General features: G+C 41.1%; 1 long non-coding RNA gene across 2 annotated transcripts in view; it reads left to right on the plus strand.

Annotated features, from left to right (window-relative positions):
- The first annotated feature begins 738 nt into the window (after positions 1-738).
- LOC112545972 (uncharacterized) overlaps positions 739-14,089 on the plus strand; it is a 79,184-nt gene continuing 65,833 nt past the window's right edge. The window contains exons 1-3 of one of the 2 annotated variants that reach the window (XR_012901064.1): positions 739-987; positions 7,876-8,007; positions 10,175-10,305. This is a non-coding gene — a long non-coding RNA (uncharacterized LOC112545972). The remainder of the gene's footprint in view (positions 988-7,875; positions 8,008-10,174; positions 10,306-14,089) is intronic. The other variant, XR_003089559.2, reaches the window with a different exon arrangement.

Here is a 14,089-nt window from a genome sequence, read left to right on the forward strand (position 1 = left end):
CCAAGTTCAAGGGTGGCCTTTGGAGAAGGCCAAACGTCAAAAGATGGTCATGCTTTTAAGCCTCATATGGGCTTAACCAAAATCCATGAAGTGGGGGAACGCCAAAGATTTTTAAAAAAAAGTTACTCTGAAGTTCAACACCAGGGCTCAAACACAGAAGTAAATCAAAATACAAAAGCCAACTAGCCGTGCTGGAAAAATATCTTAACATTTTCTGATTTAGCCCCATGCAACCAGATCCTGTAGGATGCCAAGGGTCATCAACTCCCATGAGTTCCATTTCAAGTAGAGGCCACTCAGCAATTCCTAGAATTGAGGCATAAATGAATTAAATTAACTACAGTGAATGGTCAGCTTTCTGTTTTTTTTCATAAGCTTCCTTTCATAAATGTGCTCTCAAGGTAAAGTCACAATCGGAGGGGAGGCTGAAGGAAAAAAGAAAAACATCACATAGGAAATTACACTGACAATCATTTGAAGTTAACTGTCTTTTACTATGCAGTCTTCCCTTCCTGTTTTGAATCCTAAACTCATCTTGGCATTAATGAGACATACTGTCACCAGGAAGGAAGAAAGTTAAGGCCGTGGTAGAAATGTAACTGTTGAGGGGATGCCAAATCCTCTTCATATCAATTACTAGGATTCTGGGAGGAGGGTGTGGACAGAATGTTCTGACATTCCTGATTGTGATCACAATGTGTGAAGTGTACTGATTCCGAAGGAAAAGTTCTTGAGTAGGGGGAAGATGGCTAAGGTAATTTGCACATTTTCAAAACCAATCATACATCATTGGCTTGGAGTTAGTAAATTAGTATAAGTGTTCGGAAACAACCCCAGCCCGTGAAGAGTAGTCTCTCAAGAAAGAGACCAGTGGACACCCTCTCATAGTCTGTGAGCCAGAGATAGTTTTCAATACTTGAGCTAAACTAGAGAGAAAAGAAACTCCCTGGGATACAGAGCGTGGAGAATGGCGTTTCAAATTCAAAGGTATTAAAAAAGAATTGAAATGTCTGTTAGGAAAAAATCATGCAAAAGAATAGCTTTAAGCTGGGATTGTTTCAGAAGCTTCTTAAAACTGAACCATGTCCCCACGGGACAAAGGAAGGAACCCTAGGAAACAAAATGTAAAAATAGCCTGTTAAGACCAATACAATGGGGACAAACCCAGTGGAGTGGAGCAGTTCTCTTGGGCTATGTCTACATTACCAGGTTATTTCAAAATAATAACTCCCAAAATAACTATTTTGAAATAAACTTATTCCTCTTCCCAAGCAGGAGTTATTATTTCAAATTACAAGCCTATTATTTTGAAATAACAGGCTTGGTAGTGTGGACACTATCTTTAATGTCCAGTCACAAGTAGCACTAATGGCAGGGATCCCCTAAATACTGTGTTTGAAAGTAACTATCATTTTAGCATTTGGGTTTTGTTCTATTTAAGTACACTAGGCAAGTACCATTGCACGTTCTGTTATTACCCCCATCTTAATAGATCTTAAGTGAGCTAAATTATTTATTAGGAAACACCGGGTCTTTTCAAATAACTTTATAGGTAGGGACCTGATCCTACAGCCACTTAAACCAATGGTCTAACTTATCTTGACTTCTGAAGAGAGCAGGATGAATTCCTTCAGCTAATTATGAGACCCACACAAACCATATCTATGTGGCCTCAGCATAAAGCCTCGGGAGACAAAAAATGATGAATTACTTAAAGTTTGTAGAAAGGATTAGGCACCCTATTCCACAGTTCATCCATAAATTAATTTTCCCCTGAACACTCTCTCTCTCTCTCTCTCTCTCATACATACTCACAGCATTGTTTATTCTGAACTCCGCCAGATACATTCCATCACTATCCCTCCAAGCCCATCAGTAATCCCTCCCAGGGTCTACAAAGACTCATGTCAATAAACCACCAGTTTATTCATGCTCCAGATGACATGTTTACATTACCAAGGGCATCCAGTGTTCATTCACAAAGCTGGAGGGTAGGGTTTATTTGTTAATGCACTGAACACAGTTAGAACACTTGAGGACAGTGCCTTCACATATGTAACATGTTTCAAAATTTTTGAGTTAGAAGATTTTCCTCAATCTTGTAATTCATGGTTTCCTGCAAAAGGAACAGAACATACCAAATCATTACGAATCTTTTTAGTCATTTCTCCTAAGGTCCTTAATATTGTGTTTAGTATGCAGCCAAGAAAATGTTTCCCCATGAAAAGTAATTCTAGAAGGCAAAGTCCATCTAGCTTATCAAATCTTCCTAAACAAAGCTGTATATCATAGCCCAAGGATGAAATTCATAAAGGGATTAAGTGCCTAGGAAGTCACAAGAACAACACTGCACAAAGCCTGATACCATATCTACACAACCAGCTGAATCGGTACTTCTGCAATTGATGCAGCAATGTCAATTTAGCTGGCCTGGTGAAGATATGCTAAGACCATGAGAGAATGCTCTCCCATAGATGTCTGTATTTCACCTCCCAAGAGGCAGAAGCTATGTTGATAGGAGAGCATTTCCCATCAATATAGCACAGTGATGACACAGCTGTAAATCGACTAAGTTACGTTGACTTCAGTTGCGTAACTGAACTAGTGTAACTTAGGTTAACTTACAGCATGAGTGTAGACTAGCCCTGAGTTGCATGTCTAGGGTTCTATACAGTGAATGAAGAAAAATAGGTGCATTAGATTATGATCCACCAAGCCATCATAGTAGGCAGGGAACTATCTAAGTTTGCCAGTAGAAGATGCCAATGACAAGGTGTATCCTAATCTTCACCTCCCAGCATCTCATCTCTGATAGCATCCAGTAGCAGATGCTTCAGAGGACAGTGAAAGAAGCTTTGCTGGGGTCAGCTACAGAATGACCTGCCACGAACATGAGTTCATTCCTGTCAGTCAGTGGCTGTCATAAACTGCAGTTCCTTGGGGCATAAATCTCTTATATTTGTTTTTAATCTGATCCAAATATATGTCTAGTCTTTTTCTAAATCCTGCTAAGATCCTGGCTTCAATAATATGTGCTGGCAGCTTAACCCCAATTCATGCAATGTCACATACCCTTAAGTTGTCCTGTAGCACCTTATAGACTTACCGATGTATTGGTGCATAGGCTTTCGTGGGCAAAGACCCACTTCGTCTGATGCATGTAGTGGAAATTTCCAGAGGCAGGTATAAGTATGCAGGCCAGAATAAGGCTAGAGATAACGAGGTTAATTCAGTCAAGGAGGGTGAGGCCCACTTCTAGCAGCTGATCTGGAGGTGTGAACACCAAGAGAGGAGAAACTGCTTTTGTACTTGGCAAGCCATTCACAGGCTTTGTTTAATCCTAAAATGATGGTGTCAAATTTGCAGATGAACTGTAGCTCAGCAGTTTCTCTTTGAAGTCTGGTCTTGAAGTTTTTTTGCTGAAGGAAGGCTACCTTTAAATCTGCTACTGTGTTCTCCTACAGGTTTTTGTATATTGCCATTCCTAATATCTGATTTGTGTCTGTTTATTCTTTTACGTAGGGACTGTCCAGTTTGGCGTATATAACAGAGGGGCATTGCTGGCACATGATGGCGTATATTACATTGGTAGATATGCAGGAGAATGAACCAGTGATGGTGTGGCTGATCTGGTTCGGTCCTGTGATGGTGTCGCTGGTATAGATATGTGGGCAGAGTTGGCACTGAGGTTTGTTGCATGGACTGGTTCCTGAGTGAGAGTTACTGTGGTGCGGGGTATAGTTGTTCGTGAGAATTTGCTTCAGATTGGTGGGTTGTCTGTGGGCGAGGACTGGCCTGCCTCCCAAGGCCTGTGAAAATGAGGAATGATTGTCCAGGATGGATTGTAGATCCCTGATGATGCGTTGGAGAGATTTTAGCTGAAGACTGTAGGTGATGGCCAGTAGTGTTCTGTTGGTTTCTTTCTTGGGCATGTCTTGTAGTAGGAGTCTTCTGGGTACATGTCTGGCTCTGTTAATCTGTTTCCTCACTTCCTCATGCGGGTATCATAGTTTAAAGAATGCTTGGTGAAGATCTTGTAGGTGTTGGTCTCTGTCTGAGGGGTTGGAGCAAATGCGGTTGTACTTTAAGTGCGTGGCTATAGACAATGGATCGTGTGGTATGCCCGGGATGGAAGCTGAAGACATGAAGGGAGGCATAGCGGTCGGTATGTTTTCGGTTTCTCATTATGTGACCATCACTTATTTGCACCCTGGTGTCCAGGAAGTAAATCTCTCAGGCTGAGGTTGATGGTAGGCTAGAAGCTGTTGAAATCGTGTGGAATTCTTCCAGAGTCTCCTTCCCATGGGTCCAGATGATGAAGATGTCATCAATGTAGCGTAGGTAGAGAAGGGGCTTTAGTGGACGAGAGCTGAGGAAGCGTTGTTCCAGATCAACCATAAAAATGTTGACATATTGTGGGGCCATCCGGGTGCCCATAGCAGTGCCACTGGTCTGGAGGTATATATTGTCACCAAATTTGAAATAGTTGTGTGTGAGGATAAAGTCACAGAGCTCAGCCACCAGTTGTGCTGTGGCATCATCTGGGATACTGTTCATGACAGCTTGTATCCCATCTATGTGTGGGATGTTTGTGTAGAGAGCTTCTACATCCATGGTGGCTAGGATGGTGTTTTCTGGCAGATCACCAATGCATTGTAGATTTCTTAGGAAATCAGTGGTGTCACAGAGATATCTGAGAGTGCTGGTGGCGTAGGGTCTGAATAGAGAGTCCACATATACAGACAGTCCTTCAGTGAGAGTGCCAATGCCCAAGATGAAGGGGCGTCCAGGATTTCCAGGTTTGCCAGTAAATAAACAAACCGGGGTGGTCAGTTAATGTGTTTCTGCAAGTGATTTTGCAGAGCACTTTCAGAAACTCTGGTCTACACAATCTTACCTAACATGTTACAAACAAAACAAAACTGCAGCTATCCTTCCCACATAGGCACAATAATCAAACAACTTAAAATACCCCATCTTTCCAACTATATCAATCTCCAGCCATTACTCTAAAAGTCAGAGAAAATGATGAATCTTGTACCTTTTCACTTCAACACCTGGGAGTTATTTTAGACCAGCAATAAGACGGTTACTTCCCTTCCAGAGAATACTCTGCTAGCAATTCCCTTTTCAAATATATCTATGCTTGAAAAAACCTGCAGCAGCAAATCTCAGAACCCAGATCAACTGACTCAGTTTTGCTGTACAGGGCTAAATATAGCAGTATAAAATTTCCACAAATGCAGCCACGAATGGATATTTTGCAGCCACAGCAGCCTTCTCGGAGGAGATTGGGGGGCAAGAAAGAGAGGGGAGGCAAAGCAGCAGCTTCTCCATAAAGTGCCTGGCAATTTCTCCTGGATACACAGGATCAGCACCCTGCAAGCATAACCCCCTCAGAGGTTCTGGGCAGCACCTCTGGAGACACATTGACCTTGTAGGCACAGAGCCAGAGGAATGTGGGACTCTACAGAAGGCCAGAGTTCCCAACCACCTTCCAGAGGTGGCAGGATTTGGGCTTCAAAAAACTGTATGCCAGCAAGAATTGGTGTCTGCATTTTGAGGCCACCAAAAACTTGTGAAGGAACCCTTCACAATTATTTGTAGACATATAACATGAGTCCAAGTCAGTTGATCCATATGGAGATATGCTGCCATTGTTTTTTTGGGTTGTTTTTTTTTGGCCAGTGTAGATATATCTTTAGTGACCAAGAGAAATCCAGCTTCAATGCCCTAATGACAACTGTGGCATTGTCACATGGAATGAGAAACAGGTCTCTCTGGAATATTGGTCCCAAACCATTTATGGCTTTAGAGATGAACAGTGTAAACTCCTGCTGGAAACACATAAGTAATCAACACAGAACATTGAACACTGGAGCTACGTCTACACTGGCCCCTCTTCCGGAAGGGGCATGTAAATTTCACTAGTCGTCGTAGGGAAATCCGCGGGGGATTTAAATATCCCCCGCGGCATTTAAATAAAAATGTCCGCCGCTTTTTTCCGGCTTTTAAAAAAGCCGGAAAAGAGCGTCTAGACTGGCCCCGATCCTCCGGAAAAAGTGCCCTTTTCCGGAGGCTCTTATTCTTACTTCAAAGAAGAACCTCCGGAAAAGGGCACTTTTTCCGGAGGATCGGGGCCAGTCTAGACGCTCTTTTCCGGCTTTTTTAAAAGCCGGAAAAAAGCGGCGGACATTTTTATTTAAATGCCGCGGGGGATATTTAAATCCCCCGCGGATTTCCCTACGACGACTAGTGAAATTTACATGCCCCTTCCGGAAGAGGGGCCAGTGTAGACGTAGCCATCGTGTGATATTGCTGTAAATTAAGTTAATAGTCACTGATAAATTAACACACATTGAGGGTGTGCTCCTGCTCCTATTCCAGAGAGACCTGTTTCTCATTCTGTAGCAAAATTGCTATTGACTTCAGTGGCAGCAGGAGCTGGCTTAAGGAAATTTAATATTTGTTGTTTATAATGTACAATGCATGTAGCCCAGTGTCATGTCTCAGACAGCAGTCACTGCCAGATCCTTTGGAAGGTGAAAAAAGAAATCCAACACTAGGCAAATGTGAAATTATGCCTCTCATTAAAGAGTCTTATGCTCACCCCAAATAGGAAATTTGCATGAATCCTGACGCATGAGATTTTATATCCCTTCCTTAAATTAATCTTTTAAATTCAATATTAGATGTCTAATCACTGTTTGAATCTTGCTAAATTTGCAGCTTCGGTGACATCCTGGCTATGTCTAGACTGGCATGATTTTCCGAAAATGCTTTTAACGGAAAACTTTTCCGTTAAAAGCATTTTCGGAAAAGCGCGTCTAGATTGGCAGGATGTTTTTTGCAAAAGCACTTTTTGCGGAAAAGCGTCTGTGGCCAATCTAGACACGCTTTTCCACAAAAAAGCCCCAATCGCCATTTTCACGATCGGGGCTTTTTTGCAGAAAACAGTACTATGCTGTCTACACTGGCCCTTTTGCGCAAAAGTCTTTCGGAAAAAGACTTTTGCCCGAATGGGAGCAGCATAGTATTTCCGGAAAAGCACTGATGATTTTACATGAGATCGTCAGTGCTTTTCCGGAAATTCAAGTGGCCAGTGTAGACAGCTGGCAAGTTTTTCCGGAAAAGCTGCTGATTCTAGACACAGCCCCTGTGGCTGTAATTTCCACAGATTAATTATGTTGAGTGATAAAATATTGATTTTGAATTTTCTACCTTTAACTTTGTCATTTCCTTTTGTCCTGTTATGGGACGAGACACAAGCTCCTTTTCTATTCCATTAATTATTTTATACATTTTTGTCATGTCGCTCTTCTACATTTCTTCTCTGAGTATTTCTAGTCATTTCTGTACAATCGGTGCTCATATGGGAACTTTCCCTTAAAACAATGCATAAAATAAAGCTGTATTTACTTCAGCAAATTGTTTATTAACAATTGTGAGAGCTATAATAACATATCAAAATATACCATCATGAAGAGAAGGAAGATACATTTCCTGGTCTTAGCGGAGTTTGTTCAATTGTAGATTGAATGCATTAAATTAAAATGTGTAGGAGAATTGTGACATTAAGTTTAGTCTAATGGTGATAGTTGGAGGCTGTATAATTATGTTTTATGTGCTTTGCCTTGTCAGCCACTCTTCTTGATAAGCAGGAAGAAACACCCAGTGCTGTTGGAAAATATGCATGGGGTTAGCTGTCAGTGTCTACACCAATAGTGAGGCAGGAAAAGGCCAGAAAAGTCTCTGACTTTTAATATGGTCACTTTTATCCTAGGTTAATCCTCTACTTAGTAATAACGGCATGATTTCTATAAAGACGTATGTCCCTATTCATAATTACTGTCCTCTGTCCTCTGTGTATGTGAGAGAGAAGTGCATGGTATGGTAATAGAGAGAAGTCAGAAGATGCCAGTACTTGATAGTCCAGATGTCCAAAGAGAAGGAAAAGATCAAGAGGAACTGGTCAAACTATCAGAACACAACAAGGATGGAGGAAAGGTAGATTGACAACCCTAAAGCATAGGCATACTCCCCCAAAGGCAAGATAACAAAGGCAAAACCACATGCACAAAATCCCCATGGACAACCTTCAAAATGCGGATGAAGGATAAATGCTGGGAAACCCCGAGTAATGATGATGGGATAAAACCCCACTTAAGGATTAATGATCACAGCACGGCATTGCAAAATCCATAGACTGAAATGGGAACTGACAACTATAAATATATGCTGCTATGGTATGCTAGGGTATGCTGCTATGGTTCTTTTGGTTTGTCCTGCAAGATTTTGGAACATCAGATCACAACCAACAGGGCCCAGCTCCTCAGTCAAGCTCAGTATAACCGGCCATTAGATAGACTCAAGCCATGATAGACTGGTAACTATCATACCGTCTCTAGGACCTGCATGCATATGTGAATGAATGCACATACTGATTTTTAAAGCTGTATTTCCAATAAACATGGTGTGCTGCCTTTTCCCCTGAAAAAGATCCCATGTGATATTTATAAGCATAACACTATTGAGGTATTAAAAGGTTTTTGATAGAAATGTAGCCGTGTTAGTCTGGGGTAGCTGAAGCAAAATGCAGGACAATGTAGCACTTTAAAGACTAACAAGATGGTTTATTAGATGATGAGCTTTCGTGGGCCAGACCCACTTCCTCAGATCAAATAGTGGAAGAAAATAGTCACAACCATATATACCAAAGGATACAATTAAAAAAAATGAACACATATGAAAAGGACAAATCACATTTCAGAACAGGAGGGGGATGCGGGGGGGGGGGGGGGGAGGAAGGAAGGTAAGTGTCTGTGAATTGATGATATTAGAGGTGGGGAGAGTGGGATGTTTGTGAGTTAATGGTATTAGAGGTGATAATTGGGGAAGCTATCTTGATAATGGGTAAGATAGTTCAAGTGTTTGTTCATTCCTTTTTGGAGAGTGTCGAATTTTAACATGAATGACAGTTCAGAGGATTCCCTTTCAAGTGCAGATGTAAAAGGTCTTTGTAGCAGAATGCAGGTGATTAAGTCATTGAGAGAGTGTCCTTTCTGGTTAAAATGGCAAGAAACTGTTTTTTCTTTGTAATCTTGTCTGATATCTGTTTTGCGGGCATTAATCCTTTGGCGAAGTGTCTGAGATGTTTGTCCAATGTACATAGCAGACGGACACTTTCGGCACATGATAGCATAGATTATATTTCTGGATGCGCAGGAATATGTGTTCTTGATCTTATAACTCACTTGGTTAGGTCCAATAATGGTATCAGCAGAATGAATATGTGGACAAAGCTGGCAACGGGGTTTGTTGCAAGGGAAGGTGCCAGGCTTGGTATTAGTGTGGTATGTCCTGTGGTGGTTGGTAAGAATCATCTTGAGGTTAGGTGGTTGTCTATAGGAGACTATGGGTCTGTCTCCCAGAGCCTCTTTGAGTATGGTATCCTGTTCCAGTATAGGCTGTAGTTTATTGATAATGTGTTGGACAGGTTTAAGTTGGGGGTTGTAGGTGATGACAAGTGGTGTTCTATTGTTGGTTTTCTTGGGTCTGTCTTGAAGTAGATGGTTTCTAGGTATTCGTCTGGCTCTTTCAATTTGCTTTTTTATTTCTCTGGGTGTGTAGTTGAGGTTTATAAATGCTTGGTAGAGATCCTGAAGCGTCTGGTCTCTGTCAGTGGGATTAGATTTTTATTAGAGCTGAGATGCAATAAGATTTTGCATTAAAAAAATCTGGGATTTTTTAAAAAAGTTTCTTGTGTAGTACACTGGAATTGTGGTGGGGAGGTTTGGCAGATTGATTTCTTAGCTCTTTTGCTATTTGGTGTCTTTGGGAAACATGGATCAAGGGAGCCCTGATTCTGATCCAGCCCAAAGTCAGGTAAACCTGGTTTGGGGCAGTCTGTGTGGTGGGCTTCCCCAGAGCTGGGAACCTTGTAAGCTTGGGCTGTGCAAGATTCCTGGGCTTGAGAGGGAGCCTGGACTGTCAGCCTGCAAGCAATTTAGCAAGGAGCTGGGCAGAGTTTCTGCCTGTTTTCCATCAGGATTAGCAGAACTTCTGACAATTTGGTGTTTTCTGATGGACAAATATTCAGTCAGAACCCCAGTTTTCATATTTTTGCTGTCCCTTTCTGTGCACCTTCCATTTTTCATACTATATGTTTTCCCAGACCAAAGCCAATACTTCATCGCTCCAGTCTATTCTGCATATACAGAAGGGATTAAGCCAGTCCAAGGTTATAGCCAGCCCTGTGGCCATCAACAGAAGCAACCAAAGACTTTGAAGTCTGATGCATTTACAGTTAAGTCAACTGCCCAATTTAGTGTTTTTGAACAAATAATTAAGTTTAAATACAATCACAATCATGCCTATTTAATAACTGCACTTCTAAGAAAATCACGGGAAGATGCAGTTAAATATATATGTTATTGCTGAATATGTATAATTAAATATAATATTTAATCATGAATATTTTCACTAAGCAACTTATTGACAAGATAAAGTATTTGCTAGTAGCAACTGTTCAAACACATATGATTGCTTTTTGTAGAGTGCTAGAAACATATCTGGGAACATGTCTGAAGAAAGAGTTAAAATAATGTGGGAGAGATATACTGTACAAAAGCAATGTCAGAAAAAATATTGCATTGATACATTTGGCACAAAAGTAGTTCTTAATGGCCTGATTCAGCAGGACATGTGAGCATGTGCTTAGTATTTAGCACGTGCTTAAGTTTTACTGAAGTCAATGGAAATGGACGTGTATGTCTAAAGTGAAGCACGTGCTTAAATGAATCAGGGTCTTAAGAAACATTATGACATTTTGGATTATTTTCATCACAGTAGTCAAGATTCATAATATATTCATGGAAATACATAAGGGCTACGTCTAGACTGGCCCCAAATTCCGGAAAAGGGATGCAAAGCAGGTAAGTCAGCATTCCTGAAGGTAGGAATAAGAGATCCTCTGGAAAAGGGCTTTATTCCGGAGGATCGGGCCAGTCTAGACGCTTTTTTCCGGCTTTTCCCCAAGCCGGAAAAAAAGCGGCGGACATGTTTATTTAAATCCACGGGGGATATTTAAATCCCCCGCGGATTTCCCTATGCTGACTTACCTGCTTTGCATCCCTTTTCCGGAATTTGGGGCCAGTCTAGACGTAGCCAGGCAGTCAGACAAATGAACAGGTTTGAGCAGATAACAAATGCAAGAGGCAGAGTAAAAACCACTTTGTATTAGTGGCATTCTAGAGAGTGGTCATTTTTCACTGTCAGCTAAAGCTGATTTTGCTCCTGGAATGCTTAAAAAACCATGAATATAACAGTGAGCTAGTAAAGCTATACCTTTTCTCCTGTCCTATCTGTAATATTCATGTGGTATTTGGTATTTGGGGATGGGACAAAACTGCATGAAACTCATGTATAAAATATAGGAAATGATCACTTATAAAGTTTAAACTTCCATATGTTATACAAACTTTCTGTGGTTTCCAGGTTTGTTGGATTTCTTTTTTTTTTCTTGATCCCACTTGCAAAACATTTCAGTTTGAAATGACTTTCAAAATTTACTTCAATTTTTACACAAAATTAGCCATTTTTAAAATCTTGAAATTGAATTGAAATAGTTTATTTGATCCATTTTTTAAATTATTTTTCAAAACAACCCAGAGACTGGAAAAAAATGGTTTAGTACAGCTCTAATGACAATTTCCATCTAACTTTCCTTTAGCCCCGCTCTTCTGTATTCCCACAAAATTACAAACATTGGTAGCCATATTTCTACTAGCCCTGCATTTTATACAAACATAGCTGGTGTTGGGTCAAAGCTGATTACAATGAGCAAAATACCACTCCATCTGCTGAAGGCCTAGCAAATCTAAGCAAAGCGAGAGCAAACTGTATTTACATAGTTTCAGGGGGTAGCCGAATTAGTCTGTACAGGATAAATTTAAAAAACAACAAATGGCCTGGTAGCACTTTATAAACTAACAAACCATGTAGATGGTATCATGAGCTTTCGTGGGCACAGCCCACTTCTTCAGATGACCAGAGTTTTGAGTTTAGGATGTGCAGACCCAAAATAAATTGGGAAGAAAGGAAAGGGGGGAAGGAAAAAAAAAGAAGGGGATGGGAAACAAGGAGCAGAGGGTATGAAAATATCAAAGGGAAAAACAAGTAGGCAGAGCTGGCTGTCTATAAGCACCTAAAGATTGGATAGTTAAAAGAAGCAGATAAGGATCATAGGATAGCAATTAGATAGGAAGGGTACTAACACAAGAATCTAAACAGACAAAGAGCTGTTGACACCTTCATTGAATGTTAGGTCAATAATATCCCAGCCATACGTTATCTTGATTGAGGCCATCAGTGTGAGAATTGAATTTGTGGATGAATTGTAATTCCAATGCCCCTCTGTGTATTTGGCTTGTAGAATTGGTTTATGACAAGACAACCACCTGGAGATCTTTTAAAATGAGATTAGGTAGATTGAAGTGTTCTCCAACAGGTTTCTGTATGTTCCCTTTACACCTTTATGTATATCTGATTTGTGTCCATTAATTCTTTCTCATAGGGATTGTCCCATTTGTCCAATATATATAGCAGTGGGTCATTGCTGGCAACTGATGGCATAGATCAAATTACTGGATGTGCAGTTAAATGAGCTTTTGATTTGGTTGCTTATGTTGTTGGCTCCAGTGATGAATTCACTTGTATAGACATGGGCACAGTTGGCACTGTGGCTGATTGCAGGGCTGGATTCCTGGATGCTTAGGATGTGGTTGTGTAGCATGGCTACTGGAAAGAATTTGTTTCACGTTGGGGAGTTGTCTGTAAGCGAGAATAGGCTTTTCCCCCAAGGCCTCTGAGAGTGAGGGATCATTTTCCAAAATGGGTTGCAGATTGTGTATAATGCGTTGGAGGGGTTTGAGTTGTGGACCGTGGATAATGACAAGTGGAATTCTGTTGTTTTCTCTTTTGGGTCTGTCTTGAAGTGGTTCATGTCTGGGTACTTTTTTGGCTCTGTCAATCTGTTTTTTCACTTCTCCAGGTGGGTATTTCAGTTTTAGGAATGCTCTATAAAGATGTCTTTGTCTGTGGGATTAGAGCAAATCCAGTTGTTTCTTACGGCTTGGCAGTATACAATAGATCAAGAAATGTGTCTGGGATGGAAGCTGGAGGCATGAAGGTAAGTGTAGCAGTCGGTGGGTTTCTGGTATAGGGTGGTGGAAATTTGTCCATTATTTAATTGTACTGTAGTGTCCAGGAAATGGATTTCTTGTGTGGACTGTTCCAGGCTGATGTTGACGGTGAGGTGGAAATTGTTGAAATCCTTGTGAAATTCTTCAAGAGTCTCTTTTCCGTGGGTCCATATGATGAAGATGTCATCAATGTAGCATAAATAAAGTAGCAGTGTTAGGGGGTAAGAGCTGAGGAAACATTGTTTGAGGTCAGCCATAAAGATGTTGGCATATTATGGTGCCATGCGGGTGCCCATGGCTGTGCCACTGACTTGGAGGTACAAATTGTCTCTGAATTGGAAGTAGTTGTAGGTGAGGACAAAGTCGCAGAGCTGTGTAATCAGGTGTGCAGTGCTATTATCGGGGATGGTGTTCCGTATAGCCTGTAATCCGTCTTCATGTGGAATGCTGGTGTAAAGGGCTTCTACATCCATAGTGGCCAGGATGGTATTTTCAGGTAGATTACTGATGGTTTGAAGTTTCCTGAGGAAGTTAGTGGTGTCGTGGAGGTAGCTAGGAGTGCTGGTAACATAGGGTCTGAGGAGGGAATCGATATAGCCAGATAAACCTGTGGTAAGCGTGCCAATGCTTGAGATGATGGGCCATCTGGGATTACCAGGTTTGTGTATTTTGGGTAGCAGATAGAAAGTTTCTGGGGATTAAGGAGGGTGTTGGTGTAAATTTGTTCCTGGGCAGCATCAAAGAGCTTCATATGCATCTTTTTCATGGGTTTTTTTTTTTTTTTTTGGTTTTCCTTAGTGGGGTCACAGGAGAGAGGCTTGTAGAATCTGGTGTTGGTGAGTTGTCTGTTCGCCTTCTGTTCATAATATGTTCTGTTCATGATGACT

The sequence above is a fragment of the Pelodiscus sinensis genome, chromosome 2, assembly GCF_049634645.1.
Source record: "Pelodiscus sinensis isolate JC-2024 chromosome 2, ASM4963464v1, whole genome shotgun sequence".
NCBI lineage: Eukaryota > Metazoa > Chordata > Testudines > Trionychidae > Pelodiscus > Pelodiscus sinensis.